Raw genomic sequence first — 13,155 nt, 5'->3', positions numbered from 1 at the left:
TGCTTGTGGTGTGCCGCTTGCCAGTGTGTCCGTTCGTAGAGGACGCTTAAAAGGTGCTGCATCGTGAGGTGTAGACTTGACACAAGGACTTTCACCTTTCTGATCTACATCACCTAGTTGAGTGCGTTCGCGTGAATCACTAGGAAGTTGCGTTCGCTGTCTCGGAGAGTGTGGTCCCTGTAGGCAATACGTCGTACTAGTGGCTTGCGTTACATCTAGTTTGTTTCTACTGCAGTTCGACTCCTTTGGTTGTCTCTGAACTTTATTTCTTTCCTCGAGCCGATTTTGATTAGCTCGTATGTATTATTCTGCTAAAAAAAAAAAAAAAACTTGTGAGCGGGATACGGCCGAAAGGCCCTTGGCTCAACCCCTGCCGTCTGCGGCCTTCACTCTTCGCATTTGGAAAGCCATTGAGTGGACCGTGCTTACCAAGTCTCTGTGAGCGAGATGAGAGATAGGCCCGCGTATGGCCTCCTGCACGTTTTTTCATTTAGACTAGTGATCGTCCCGCCGAAGCGAGACAGTAGAAAAATCGTCTATATACTCATCGTTTTGGCCTTCTCCACGGAAATCTTTAGTAAAAGGCGAAAGATTTGTGCGTGAACTGAAGAAAGCCCAGAGTTGTCGTAAGTCGGCGCGACCTGTTGTGCCTTCGAGCCGACTTAACCTTTGCTTGTGGTGTGCCGCTTGCCAGTGTGTCCGTTCGTAGAGGACGCTTAAAAGGTGCTGCATCGTGAGGTGTAGACTTGACACAAGGACTTTCACCTTTCTGATCTACATCACCTAGTTGAGTGCGTTCGCGTGAATCACTAGGAAGTTGCGTTCGCTGTCTCGGAGAGTGTGGTCCCTGTAGGCAATACGTCGTACTAGTGGCTTGCGTTACATCTAGTTTGTTTCTACTGCAGTTCGACTCCTTTGGTTGTCTCTGAACTTTATTTCTTTCCTCGAGCCGATTTTGATTAGCTCGTATGTATTATTCTGCTAAAAAAAAAAAAAAAACTTGTGAGCGGGATACGGCCGAAAGGCCCTTGGCTCAACCCCTGCCGTCTGCGGCCTTCACTCTTCGCATTTGGAAAGCCATTGAGTGGACCGTGCTTACCAAGTCTCTGTGAGCGAGATGAGAGATAGGCCCGCGTATGGCCTCCTGCACGTTTTTTCATTTAGACTAGTGATCGTCCCGCCGAAGCGAGACAGTAGAAAAATCGTCTATATACTCATCGTTTTGGCCTTCTCCACGGAAATCTTTAGTAAAAGGCGAAAGATTTGTGCGTGAACTGAAGAAAGCCCAGAGTTGTCGTAAGTCGGCGCGACCTGTTGTGCCTTCGAGCCGACTTAACCTTTGCTTGTGGTGTGCCGCTTGCCAGTGTGTCCGTTCGTAGAGGACGCTTAAAAGGTGCTGCATCGTGAGGTGTAGACTTGACACAAGGACTTTCACCTTTCTGATCTACATCACCTAGTTGAGTGCGTTCGCGTGAATCACTAGGAAGTTGCGTTCGCTGTCTCGGAGAGTGTGGTCCCTGTAGGCAATACGTCGTACTAGTGGCTTGCGTTACATCTAGTTTGTTTCTACTGCAGTTCGACTCCTTTGGTTGTCTCTGAACTTTATTTCTTTCCTCGAGCCGATTTTGATTAGCTCGTATGTATTATTCTGCTAAAAAAAAAAAAAAAACTTGTGAGCGGGATACGGCCGAAAGGCCCTTGGCTCAACCCCTGCCGTCTGCGGCCTTCACTCTTCGCATTTGGAAAGCCATTGAGTGGACCGTGCTTACCAAGTCTCTGTGAGCGAGATGAGAGATAGGCCCGCGTATGGCCTCCTGCACGTTTTTTCATTTAGACTAGTGATCGTCCCGCCGAAGCGAGACAGTAGAAAAATCGTCTATATACTCATCGTTTTGGCCTTCTCCACGGAAATCTTTAGTAAAAGGCGAAAGATTTGTGCGTGAACTGAAGAAAGCCCAGAGTTGTCGTAAGTCGGCGCGACCTGTTGTGCCTTCGAGCCGACTTAACCTTTGCTTGTGGTGTGCCGCTTGCCAGTGTGTCCGTTCGTAGAGGACGCTTAAAAGGTGCTGCATCGTGAGGTGTAGACTTGACACAAGGACTTTCACCTTTCTGATCTACATCACCTAGTTGAGTGCGTTCGCGTGAATCACTAGGAAGTTGCGTTCGCTGTCTCGGAGAGTGTGGTCCCTGTAGGCAATACGTCGTACTAGTGGCTTGCGTTACATCTAGTTTGTTTCTACTGCAGTTCGACTCCTTTGGTTGTCTCTGAACTTTATTTCTTTCCTCGAGCCGATTTTGATTAGCTCGTATGTATTATTCTGCTAAAAAAAAAAAAAAAACTTGTGAGCGGGATACGGCCGAAAGGCCCTTGGCTCAACCCCTGCCGTCTGCGGCCTTCACTCTTCGCATTTGGAAAGCCATTGAGTGGACCGTGCTTACCAAGTCTCTGTGAGCGAGATGAGAGATAGGCCCGCGTATGGCCTCCTGCACGTTTTTTCATTTAGACTAGTGATCGTCCCGCCGAAGCGAGACAGTAGAAAAATCGTCTATATACTCATCGTTTTGGCCTTCTCCACGGAAATCTTTAGTAAAAGGCGAAAGATTTGTGCGTGAACTGAAGAAAGCCCAGAGTTGTCGTAAGTCGGCGCGACCTGTTGTGCCTTCGAGCCGACTTAACCTTTGCTTGTGGTGTGCCGCTTGCCAGTGTGTCCGTTCGTAGAGGACGCTTAAAAGGTGCTGCATCGTGAGGTGTAGACTTGACACAAGGACTTTCACCTTTCTGATCTACATCACCTAGTTGAGTGCGTTCGCGTGAATCACTAGGAAGTTGCGTTCGCTGTCTCGGAGAGTGTGGTCCCTGTAGGCAATACGTCGTACTAGTGGCTTGCGTTACATCTAGTTTGTTTCTACTGCAGTTCGACTCCTTCGGTTGTCTCTGAACTTTATTTCTTTCCTCGAGCCGATTTTGATTAGCTCGTATGTATTATTCTGCTAAAAAAAAAAAAAAAACTTGTGAGCGGGATACGGCCGAAAGGCCCTTGGCTCAACCCCAGCCGTCTGCGGCCTTCACTCTTCGCATTTGGAAAGACATTGAGTGGACCGTGCTTACCAAGTCTCTGTGAGCGAGATGAGAGATAGGCCCGCGTATGGCCTCCTGCACGTTTTTTCATTTAGACTAGTGATCGTCCCGCCGAAGCGAGACAGTAGAAAAATCGTCTATATACTCATCGTTTTGGCCTTCTCCACGGAAATCTTTAGTAAAAGGCGAAAGATTTGTGCGTGAACTGAAGAAAGCCCAGAGTTGTCGTAAGTCGGCGCGACCTGTTGTGCCTTCGAGCCGACTTAACCTTTGCTTGTGGTGTGCCGCTTGCCAGTGTGTCCGTTCGTAGAGGACGCTTAAAAGGTGCTGCATCGTGAGGTGTAGACTTGACACAAGGACTTTCACCTTTCTGATCTACATCACCTAGTTGAGTGCGTTCGCGTGAATCACTAGGAAGTTGCGTTCGCTGTCTCGGAGAGTGTGGTCCCTGTAGGCAATACGTCGTACTAGTGGCTTGCGTTACATCTAGTTTGTTTCTACTGCAGTTCGACTCCTTTGGTTGTCTCTGAACTTTATTTCTTTCCTCGAGCCGATTTTGATTAGCTCGTATGTATTATTCTGCTAAAAAAAAAAAAAAACTTGTGAGCGGGATACGGCCGAAAGGCCCTTGGCTCAACCCCTGCCGTCTGCGGCCTTCACTCTTCGCATTTGGAAAGCCATTGAGTGGACCGTGCTTACCAAGTCTCTGTGAGCGAGATGAGAGATAGGCCCGCGTATGGCCTCCTGCACGTTTTTTCATTTAGACTAGTGATCGTCCCGCCGAAGCGAGACAGTAGAAAAATCGTCTATATACTCATCGTTTTGGCCTTCTCCACGGAAATCTTTAGTAAAAGGCGAAAGATTTTTGCGTGAACTGAAGAAAGCCCAGAGTTGTCGTAAGTCGGCGCGACTTGTTGTGCCTTCGAGCCGACTTAACCTTTGCTTGTGGTGTGCCGCTTGCCAGTGTGTCCGTTCGTAGAGGACGCTTGAAAGGTGCTGCATCGTGAGGTGTAGACTTGACACAAGGACTTTCACCTTTCTGATCTACATCACCTAGTTGAGTGCGTTCGCGTGAATCACTAGGAAGTTGCGTTCGCTGTCTCGGAGAGTGTGGTCCCTGTAGGCAATACGTCGTACTAGTGGCTTGCGTTACATCTAGTTTGTTTCTACTGCAGTTCGACTCCTTTGGTTGTCTCTGAACTTTATTTCTTTCCTCGAGCCGATTTTGATTAGCTCGTATGTATTATTCTGCTAAAAAAAAAAAAAAAACTTGTGAGCGGGATACGGCCGAAAGGCCCTTGGCTCAACCCCTGCCGTCTGCGGCCTTCACTCTTCGCATTTGGAAAGCCATTGAGTGGACCGTGCTTACCAAGTCTCTGTGAGCGAGATGAGAGATAGGCCCGCGTATGGCCTCCTGCACGTTTTTTCATTTAGACTAGTGATCGTCCCGCCGAAGCGAGACAGTAGAAAAATCGTCTATATACTCATCGTTTTGGCCTTCTCCACGGAAATCTTTAGTAAAAGGCGAAAGATTTGTGCGTGAACTGAAGAAAGCCCAGAGTTGTCGTAAGTCGGCGCGACCTGTTGTGCCTTCGAGCCGACTTAACCTTTGCTTGTGGTGTGCCGCTTGCCAGTGTGTCCGTTCGTAGAGGACGCTTAAAAGGTGCTGCATCGTGAGGTGTAGACTTGACACAAGGACTTTCACCTTTCTGATCTACATCACCTAGTTGAGTGCGTTCGCGTGAATCACTAGGAAGTTGCGTTCGCTGTCTCGGAGAGTGTGGTCCCTGTAGGCAATACGTCGTACTAGTGGCTTGCGTTACATCTAGTTTGTTTCTACTGCAGTTCGACTCCTTTGGTTGTCTCTGAACTTTATTTCTTTCCTCGAGCCGATTTTGATTAGCTCGTATGTAATATTCTGCTAAAAAAAAAAAAAAAACTTGTGAGCGGGATACGGCCGAAAGGCCCTTGGCTCAACCCCTGCCGTCTGCGGCCTTCACTCTTCGCATTTGGAAAGCCATTGAGTGGACCGTGCTTACCAAGTCTCTGTGAGCGAGATGAGAGATAGGCCCGCGTATGGCCTCCTGCACGTTTTTTCATTTAGACTAGTGATCGTCCCGCCGAAGCGAGACAGTAGAAAAATCGTCTATATACTCATCGTTTTGGCCTTCTCCACGGAAATCTTTAGTAAAAGGCGAAAGATTTGTGCGTGAACTGAAGAAAGCCCAGAGTTGTCGTAAGTCGGCGCGACGTGTTGTGCCTTCGAGCCGACTTAACCTTTGCTTGTGGTGTGCCGCTTGCCAGTGTGTCCGTTCGTAGAGGACGCTTAAAAGGTGCTGCATCGTGAGGTGTAGACTTGACACAAGGACTTTCACCTTTCTGATCTACATCACCTAGTTGAGTGCGTTCGCGTGAATCACTAGGAAGTTGCGTTCGCTGTCTCGGAGAGTGTGGTCCCTGTAGGCAATACGTCGTACTAGTGGCTTGCGTTACATCTAGTTTGTTTCTACTGCAGTTCGACTCCTTTGGTTGTCTCTGAACTTTATTTCTTTCCTCGAGCCGATTTTGATTAGCTCGTATGTATTATTCTGCTAAAAAAAAAAAAAACTTGTGAGCGGGATACGGCCAAAAGGCCCTTGGCTCAACCCCTGCCGTCTGCGGCCTTCACTCTTCGCATTTGGAAAGCCATTGAGTGGACCGTGCTTACCAAGTCTCTGTGAGCGAGATGAGAGATAGGCCCGCGTATGGCCTCCTGCACGTTTTTTCATTTAGACTAGTGATCGTCCCGCCGAAGCGAGACAGTAGAAAAATGGTCTATATACTCATCGTTTTGGCCTTCTCCACGGAAATCTTTAGTAAAAGGCGAAAGATTTGTGCGTGAACTGAAGAAAGCCCAGAGTTGTCGTAAGTCGGCGCGACCTGTTGTGCCTTCGAGCCGACTTAACCTTTGCTTGTGGTGTGCCGCTTGCCAGTGTGTCCGTTCGTAGAGGACGCTTAAAAGGTGCTGCATCGTGAGGTGTAGACTTGACACAAGGACTTTCACCTTTCTGATCTACATCACCTAGTTGAGTGCGTTCGCGTGAATCACTAGGAAGTTGCGTTCGCTGTCTCGGAGAGTGTGGTCCCTGTAGGCAATACGTCGTACTAGTGGCTTGCGTTACATCTAGTTTGTTTCTACTGCAGTTCGACTCCTTTGGTTGTCTCTGAACTTTATTTCTTTCCTCGAGCCGATTTTGATTAGCTCGTATGTATTATTCTGCTAAAAAAAAAAAAAACTTGTGAGCGGGATACGGCCGAAAGGCCCTTGGCTCAACCCCTGCCGTCTGCGGCCTTCACTCTTCGCATTTGGAAAGCCATTGAGTGGACCGTGCTTACCAAGTCTCTGTGAGCGAGATGAGAGATAGGCCCGCGTATGGCCTCCTGCACGTTTTTTCATTTAGACTAGTGATCGTCCCGCCGAAGCGAGACAGTAGAAAAATCGTCTATATACTCATCGTTTTGGCCTTCTCCACGGAAATCTTTAGTAAAAGGCGAAAGATTTGTGCGTGATCTGAAGAAAGCCCAGAGTTGTCGTAAGTCGGCGCGACCTGTTGTGCCTTCGAGCCGACTTAACCTTTGCTTGTGGTGTGCCGCTTGCCAGTGTGTCCGTTCGTAGAGGACGCTTAAAAGGTGCTGCATCGTGAGGTGTAGACTTGACACAAGGACTTTCACCTTTCTGATCTACATCACCTAGTTGAGTGCGTTCGCGTGAATCACTAGGAAGTTGCGTTCGCTGTCTCGGAGAGTGTGGTCCCTGTAGGCAATACGTCGTACTAGTGGCTTGCGTTACATCTAGTTTGTTTCTACTGCAGTTCGACTCCTTTGGTTGTCTCTGAACTTTATTTCTTTCCTCGAGCCGATTTTGATTAGCTCGTATGTATTATTCTGCTAAAAAAAAAAAAAAAACTTGTGAGCGGGATACGGCCGAAAGGCCCTTGGCTCAACCCCTGCCGTCTGCGGCCTTCACTCTTCGCATTTGGAAAGCCATTGAGTGGACCGTGCTTACCAAGTCTCTGTGAGCGAGATGAGAGATAGGCCCGCGTATGGCCTCCTGCACGTTTTTTCATTTAGACTAGTGATCGTCCCGCCGAAGCGAGACAGTAGAAAAATCGTCTATATACTCATCGTTTTGGCCTTCTCCACGGAAATCTTTAGTAAAAGGCGAAAGATTTGTGCGTGAACTGAAGAAAGCCCAGAGTTGTCGTAAGTCGGCGCGACCTGTTGTGCCTTCGAGCCGACTTAACCTTTGCTTGTGGTGTGCCGCTTGCCAGTGTGTCCGTTCGTAGAGGACGCTTAAAAGGTGCTGCATCGTGAGGTGTAGACTTGACACAAGGACTTTCACCTTTCTGATCTACATCACCTAGTTGAGTGCGTTCGCGTGAATCACTAGGAAGTTGCGTTCGCTGTCTCGGAGAGTGTGGTCCCTGTAGGCAATACGTCGTACTAGTGGCTTGCGTTACATCTAGTTTGTTTCTACTGCAGTTCGACTCCTTTGGTTGTCTCTGAACTTTATTTCTTTCCTCGAGCCGATTTTGATTAGCTCGTATGTATTATTCTGCTAAAAAAAAAAAAAAAACTTGTGAGCGGGATACGGCCGAAAGGCCCTTGGCTCAACCCCTGCCGTCTGCGGCCTTCACTCTTCGCATTTGGAAAGCCATTGAGTGGACCGTGCTTACCAAGTCTCTGTGAGCGAGATGAGAGATAGGCCCGCGTATGGCCTCCTGCACGTTTTTTCATTTAGACTAGTGATCGTCCCGCCGAAGCGAGACAGTAGAAAAATCGTCTATATACTCATCGTTTTGGCCTTCTCCACGGAAATCTTTAGTAAAAGGCGAAAGATTTGTGCGTGAACTGAAGAAAGCCCAGAGTTGTCGTAAGTCGGCGCGACCTGTTGTGCCTTCGAGCCGACTTAACCTTTGCTTGTGGTGTGCCGCTTGCCAGTGTGTCCGTTCGTAGAGGACGCTTAAAAGGTGCTGCATCGTGAGGTGTAGACTTGACACAAGGACTTTCACCTTTCTGATCTACATCACCTAGTTGAGTGCGTTCGCGTGAATCACTAGGAAGTTGCGTTCGCTGTCTCGGAGAGTGTGGTCCCTGTAGGCAATACGTCGTACTAGTGGCTTGCGTTACATCTAGTTTGTTTCTACTGCAGTTCGACTCCTTTGGTTGTCTCTGAACTTTATTTCTTTCCTCGAGCCGATTTTGATTAGCTCGTATGTATTATTCTGCTAAAAAAAAAAAAAAAACTTGTGAGCGGGATACGGCCGAAAGGCCCTTGGCTCAACCCCTGCCGTCTGCGGCCTTCACTCTTCGCATTTGGAAAGCCATTGAGTGGACCGTGCTTACCAAGTCTCTGTGAGCGAGATGAGAGATAGGCCCGCGTATGGCCTCCTGCACGTTTTTTCATTTAGACTAGTGATCGTCCCGCCGAAGCGAGACAGTAGAAAAATCGTCTATATACTCATCGTTTTGGCCTTCTCCACGGAAATCTTTAGTAAAAGGCGAAAGATTTGTGCGTGAACTGAAGAAAGCCCAGAGTTGTCGTAAGTCGGCGCGACCTGTTGTGCCTTCGAGCCGACTTAACCTTTGCTTGTGGTGTGCCGCTTGCCAGTGTGTCCGTTCGTAGAGGACGCTTAAAAGGTGCTGCATCGTGAGGTGTAGACTTGACACAAGGACTTTCACCTTTCTGATCTACATCACCTAGTTGAGTGCGTTCGCGTGAATCACTAGGAAGTTGCGTTCGCTGTCTCGGAGAGTGTGGTCCCTGTAGGCAATACGTCGTACTAGTGGCTTGCGTTACATCTAGTTTGTTTCTACTGCAGTTCGACTCCTTTGGTTGTCTCTGAACTTTATTTCTTTCCTCGAGCCGATTTTGATTAGCTCGTATGTATTATTCTGCTAAAAAAAAAAAAAAAACTTGTGAGCGGGATACGGCCGAAAGGCCCTTGGCTCAACCCCTGCCGTCTGCGGCCTTCACTCTTCGCATTTGGAAAGCCATTGAGTGGACCGTGCTTACCAAGTCTCTGTGAGCGAGATGAGAGATAGGCCCGCGTATGGCCTCCTGCACGTTTTTTCATTTAGACTAGTGATCGTCCCGCCGAAGCGAGACAGTAGAAAAATCGTCTATATACTCATCGTTTTGGCCTTCTCCACGGAAATCTTTAGTAAAAGGCGAAAGATTTGTGCGTGAACTGAAGAAAGCCCAGAGTTGTCGTAAGTCGGCGCGACCTGTTGTGCCTTCGAGCCGACTTAACCTTTGCTTGTGGTGTGCCGCTTGCCAGTGTGTCCGTTCGTAGAGGACGCTTAAAAGGTGCTGCATCGTGAGGTGTAGACTTGACACAAGGACTTTCACCTTTCTGATCTACATCACCTAGTTGAGTGCGTTCGCGTGAATCACTAGGAAGTTGCGTTCGCTGTCTCGGAGAGTGTGGTCCCTGTAGGCAATACGTCGTACTAGTGGCTTGCGTTACATCTAGTTTGTTTCTACTGCAGTTCGACTCCTTTGGTTGTCTCTGAACTTTATTTCTTTCCTCGAGCCGATTTTGATTAGCTCGTATGTATTATTCTGCTAAAAAAAAAAAAAAAACTTGTGAGCGGGATACGGCCGAAAGGCCCTTGGCTCAACCCCTGCCGTCTGCGGCCTTCACTCTTCGCATTTGGAAAGCCATTGAGTGGACCGTGCTTACCAAGTCTCTGTGAGCGAGATGAGAGATAGGCCCGCGTATGGCCTCCTGCACGTTTTTTCATTTAGACTAGTGATCGTCCCGCCGAAGCGAGACAGTAGAAAAATCGTCTATATACTCATCGTTTTGGCCTTCTCCACGGAAATCTTTAGTAAAAGGCGAAAGATTTGTGCGTGAACTGAAGAAAGCCCAGAGTTGTCGTAAGTCGGCGCGACCTGTTGTGCCTTCGAGCCGACTTAACCTTTGCTTGTGGTGTGCCGCTTGCCAGTGTGTCCGTTCGTAGAGGACGCTTAAAAGGTGCTGCATCGTGAGGTGTAGACTTGACACAAGGACTTTCACCTTTCTGATCTACATCACCTAGTTGAGTGCGTTCGCGTGAATCACTAGGAAGTTGCGTTCGCTGTCTCGGAGAGTGTGGTCCCTGTAGGCAATACGTCGTACTAGTGGCTTGCGTTACATCTAGTTTGTTTCTACTGCAGTTCGACTCCTTTGGTTGTCTCTGAACTTTATTTCTTTCCTCGAGCCGATTTTGATTAGCTCGTATGTATTATTCTGCTAAAAAAAAAAAAAAAACTTGTGAGCGGGATACGGCCGAAAGGCCCTTGGCTCAACCCCTGCCGTCTGCGGCCTTCACTCTTCGCATTTGGAAAGCCATTGAGTGGACCGTGCTTACCAAGTCTCTGTGAGCGAGATGAGAGATAGGCCCGCGTATGGCCTCCTGCACGTTTTTTCATTTAGACTAGTGATCGTCCCGCCGAAGCGAGACAGTAGAAAAATCGTCTATATACTCATCGTTTTGGCCTTCTCCACGGAAATCTTTAGTAAAAGGCGAAAGATTTGTGCGTGAACTGAAGAAAGCCCAGAGTTGTCGTAAGTCGGCGCGACCTGTTGTGCCTTCGAGCCGACTTAACCTTTGCTTGTGGTGTGCCGCTTGCCAGTGTGTCCGTTCGTAGAGGACGCTTAAAAGGTGCTGCATCGTGAGGTGTAGACTTGACACAAGGACTTTCACCTTTCTGATCTACATCACCTAGTTGAGTGCGTTCGCGTGAATCACTAGGAAGTTGCGTTCGCTGTCTCGGAGAGTGTGGTCCCTGTAGGCAATACGTCGTACTAGTGGCTTGCGTTACATCTAGTTTGTTTCTACTGCAGTTCGACTCCTTTGGTTGTCTCTGAACTTTATTTCTTTCCTCGAGCCGATTTTGATTAGCTCGTATGTATTATTCTGCTAAAAAAAAAAAAAAAACTTGTGAGCGGGATACGGCCGAAAGGCCCTTGGCTCAACCCCTGCCGTCTGCGGCCTTCACTCTTCGCATTTGGAAAGCCATTGAGTGGACCGTGCTTACCAAGTCTCTGTGAGCGAGATGAGAGATAGGCCCGCGTATGGCCTCCTGCACGTTTTTTCATTTAGACTAGTGATCGTCCCGCCGAAGCGAGACAGTAGAAAAATCGTCTATATACTCATCGTTTTGGCCTTCTCCACGGAAATCTTTAGTAAAAGGCGAAAGATTTGTGCGTGAACTGAAGAAAGCCCAGAGTTGTCGTAAGTCGGCGCGACCTGTTGTGCCTTTGAGCCGACTTAACCTTTGCTTGTGGTGTGCCGCTTGCCAGTGTGTCCGTTCGTAGAGGACGCTTAAAAGGTGCTGCATCGTGAGGTGTAGACTTGACACAAGGACTTTCACCTTTCTGATCTACATCACCTAGTTGAGTGCGTTCGCGTGAATCACTAGGAAGTTGCGTTCGCTGTCTCGGAGAGTGTGGTCCCTGTAGGCAATACGTCGTACTAGTGGCTTGCGTTACATCTAGTTTGTTTCTACTGCAGTTCGACTCCTTTGGTTGTCTCTGAACTTTATTTCTTTCCTCGAGCCGATTTTGATTAGCTCGTATGTATTATTCTGCTAAAAAAAAAAAAAAAACTTGTGAGCGGGATACGGCCGAAAGGCCCTTGGCTCAACCCCTGCCGTCTGCGGCCTTCACTCTTCGCATTTGGAAAGCCATTGAGTGGACCGTGCTTACCAAGTCTCTGTGAGCGAGATGAGAGATAGGCCCGCGTATGGCCTCCTGCACGTTTTTTCATTTAGACTAGTGATCGTCCCGCCGAAGCGAGACAGTAGAAAAATCGTCTATATACTCATCGTTTTGGCCTTCTCCACGGAAATCTTTAGTAAAAGGCGAAAGATTTGTGCGTGAACTGAAGAAAGCCCAGAGTTGTCGTAAGTCGGCGCGACCTGTTGTGCCTTCGAGCCGACTTAACCTTTGCTTGTGGTGTGCCGCTTGCCAGTGTGTCCGTTCGTAGAGGACGCTTAAAAGGTGCTGCATCGTGAGGTGTAGACTTGACACAAGGACTTTCACCTTTCTGATCTACATCACCTAGTTGAGTGCGTTCGCGTGAATCACTAGGAAGTTGCGTTCGCTGTCTCGGAGAGTGTGGTCCCTGTAGGCAATACGTCGTACTAGTGGCTTGCGTTACATCTAGTTTGTTTCTACTGCAGTTCGACTCCTTTGGTTGTCTCTGAACTTTATTTCTTTCCTCGAGCCGATTTTGATTAGCTCGTATGTATTATTCTGCTAAAAAAAAAAAAAAACTTGTGAGCGGGATACGGCCGAAAGGCCCTTGGCTCAACCCCTGCCGTCTGCGGCCTTCACTCTTCGCATTTGGAAAGCCATTGAGTGGACCGTGCTTACCAAGTCTCTGTGAGCGAGATGAGAGATAGGCCCGCGTATGGCCTCCTGCACGTTTTTTCATTTAGACTAGTGATCGTCCCGCCGAAGCGAGACAGTAGAAAAATCGTCTATATACTCATCGTTTTGGCCTTCTCCACGGAAATCTTTAGTAAAAGGCGAAAGATTTGTGCGTGAACTGAAGAAAGCCCAGAGTTGTCGTAAGTCGGCGCGACCTGTTGTGCCTTTGAGCCGACTTAACCTTTGCTTGTGGTGTGCCGCTTGCCAGTGTGTCCGTTCGTAGAGGACGCTTAAAAGGTGCTGCATCGTGAGGTGTAGACTTGACACAAGGACTTTCACCTTTCTGATCTACATCACCTAGTTGAGTGCGTTCGCGTGAATCACTAGGAAGTTGCGTTCGCTGTCTCGGAGAGTGTGGTCCCTGTAGGCAATACGTCGTACTAGTGGCTTGCGTTACATCTAGTTTGTTTCTACTGCAGTTCGACTCCTTTGGTTGTCTCTGAACTTTATTTCTTTCCTCGAGCCGATTTTGATTAGCTCGTATGTATTATTCTGCTAAAAAAAAAAAAAAAACTTGTGAGCGGGATACGGCCGAAAGGCCCTTGGCTCAACCCCTGCCGTCTGCGGCCTTCACTCTTCGCATTTGGAAAGCCATTGAGTGGACCGTGCTTACCA

At 48.3% G+C, this 13,155-nt stretch overlaps 19 non-coding genes across 19 annotated transcripts; all 19 read right to left on the bottom strand.

The window, feature by feature from the left end:
- Positions 1 to 503: 503 nt before the first annotated feature.
- LOC130618948 (U5 spliceosomal RNA) lies at positions 504 to 624 on the bottom strand. Its single transcript, XR_008979692.1, has one exon. It is a non-coding gene; the product is annotated as a U5 spliceosomal RNA (small nuclear RNA).
- Positions 625 to 1,173: 549 nt separating this feature from the next.
- Positions 1,174 to 1,294, bottom strand: LOC130618946 (U5 spliceosomal RNA). The gene has a single exon (XR_008979690.1). It is a non-coding gene; the product is annotated as a U5 spliceosomal RNA (small nuclear RNA).
- Positions 1,295 to 1,843: 549 nt separating this feature from the next.
- On the bottom strand, positions 1,844 to 1,964 carry LOC130618945 (U5 spliceosomal RNA). Its single transcript, XR_008979688.1, has one exon. It is a non-coding gene; the product is annotated as a U5 spliceosomal RNA (small nuclear RNA).
- A 549-nt stretch (positions 1,965 to 2,513) lies between these two features.
- Positions 2,514 to 2,634, bottom strand: LOC130618944 (U5 spliceosomal RNA). Its single transcript, XR_008979687.1, has one exon. It is a non-coding gene; the product is annotated as a U5 spliceosomal RNA (small nuclear RNA).
- A 549-nt stretch (positions 2,635 to 3,183) lies between these two features.
- On the bottom strand, positions 3,184 to 3,304 carry LOC130618943 (U5 spliceosomal RNA). The gene has a single exon (XR_008979686.1). It is a non-coding gene; the product is annotated as a U5 spliceosomal RNA (small nuclear RNA).
- Positions 3,305 to 3,852: 548 nt separating this feature from the next.
- LOC130619710 (U5 spliceosomal RNA) lies at positions 3,853 to 3,973 on the bottom strand. Its single transcript, XR_008980449.1, has one exon. It is a non-coding gene; the product is annotated as a U5 spliceosomal RNA (small nuclear RNA).
- Positions 3,974 to 4,522: 549 nt separating this feature from the next.
- On the bottom strand, positions 4,523 to 4,643 carry LOC130618942 (U5 spliceosomal RNA). The gene has a single exon (XR_008979685.1). It is a non-coding gene; the product is annotated as a U5 spliceosomal RNA (small nuclear RNA).
- Positions 4,644 to 5,192: 549 nt separating this feature from the next.
- LOC130618940 (U5 spliceosomal RNA) lies at positions 5,193 to 5,313 on the bottom strand. The gene has a single exon (XR_008979684.1). It is a non-coding gene; the product is annotated as a U5 spliceosomal RNA (small nuclear RNA).
- Positions 5,314 to 5,860: 547 nt separating this feature from the next.
- LOC130618825 (U5 spliceosomal RNA) lies at positions 5,861 to 5,981 on the bottom strand. Its single transcript, XR_008979570.1, has one exon. It is a non-coding gene; the product is annotated as a U5 spliceosomal RNA (small nuclear RNA).
- Positions 5,982 to 6,528: 547 nt separating this feature from the next.
- On the bottom strand, positions 6,529 to 6,649 carry LOC130618854 (U5 spliceosomal RNA). Its single transcript, XR_008979598.1, has one exon. It is a non-coding gene; the product is annotated as a U5 spliceosomal RNA (small nuclear RNA).
- Positions 6,650 to 7,198: 549 nt separating this feature from the next.
- LOC130618939 (U5 spliceosomal RNA) lies at positions 7,199 to 7,319 on the bottom strand. Its single transcript, XR_008979683.1, has one exon. It is a non-coding gene; the product is annotated as a U5 spliceosomal RNA (small nuclear RNA).
- A 549-nt stretch (positions 7,320 to 7,868) lies between these two features.
- LOC130618938 (U5 spliceosomal RNA) lies at positions 7,869 to 7,989 on the bottom strand. The gene has a single exon (XR_008979682.1). It is a non-coding gene; the product is annotated as a U5 spliceosomal RNA (small nuclear RNA).
- Positions 7,990 to 8,538: 549 nt separating this feature from the next.
- LOC130618937 (U5 spliceosomal RNA) lies at positions 8,539 to 8,659 on the bottom strand. Its single transcript, XR_008979681.1, has one exon. It is a non-coding gene; the product is annotated as a U5 spliceosomal RNA (small nuclear RNA).
- Positions 8,660 to 9,208: 549 nt separating this feature from the next.
- LOC130618936 (U5 spliceosomal RNA) lies at positions 9,209 to 9,329 on the bottom strand. Its single transcript, XR_008979680.1, has one exon. It is a non-coding gene; the product is annotated as a U5 spliceosomal RNA (small nuclear RNA).
- A 549-nt stretch (positions 9,330 to 9,878) lies between these two features.
- LOC130618934 (U5 spliceosomal RNA) lies at positions 9,879 to 9,999 on the bottom strand. The gene has a single exon (XR_008979677.1). It is a non-coding gene; the product is annotated as a U5 spliceosomal RNA (small nuclear RNA).
- Positions 10,000 to 10,548: 549 nt separating this feature from the next.
- Positions 10,549 to 10,669, bottom strand: LOC130618933 (U5 spliceosomal RNA). The gene has a single exon (XR_008979676.1). It is a non-coding gene; the product is annotated as a U5 spliceosomal RNA (small nuclear RNA).
- A 549-nt stretch (positions 10,670 to 11,218) lies between these two features.
- Positions 11,219 to 11,339, bottom strand: LOC130618932 (U5 spliceosomal RNA). The gene has a single exon (XR_008979675.1). It is a non-coding gene; the product is annotated as a U5 spliceosomal RNA (small nuclear RNA).
- Positions 11,340 to 11,888: 549 nt separating this feature from the next.
- Positions 11,889 to 12,009, bottom strand: LOC130618931 (U5 spliceosomal RNA). The gene has a single exon (XR_008979674.1). It is a non-coding gene; the product is annotated as a U5 spliceosomal RNA (small nuclear RNA).
- Positions 12,010 to 12,557: 548 nt separating this feature from the next.
- On the bottom strand, positions 12,558 to 12,678 carry LOC130618929 (U5 spliceosomal RNA). The gene has a single exon (XR_008979673.1). It is a non-coding gene; the product is annotated as a U5 spliceosomal RNA (small nuclear RNA).
- Between the last annotated feature and the right edge of the window lie 477 nt (positions 12,679 to 13,155).

This window comes from Hydractinia symbiolongicarpus, chromosome 11, assembly GCF_029227915.1.
Source record: "Hydractinia symbiolongicarpus strain clone_291-10 chromosome 11, HSymV2.1, whole genome shotgun sequence".
NCBI classification, from domain to species: domain Eukaryota; kingdom Metazoa; phylum Cnidaria; class Hydrozoa; order Anthoathecata; family Hydractiniidae; genus Hydractinia; species Hydractinia symbiolongicarpus.
The sequence above is the reverse complement of the archived record's forward strand: the minus strand, read 5'-3'. Positions and strand labels throughout refer to the sequence as shown.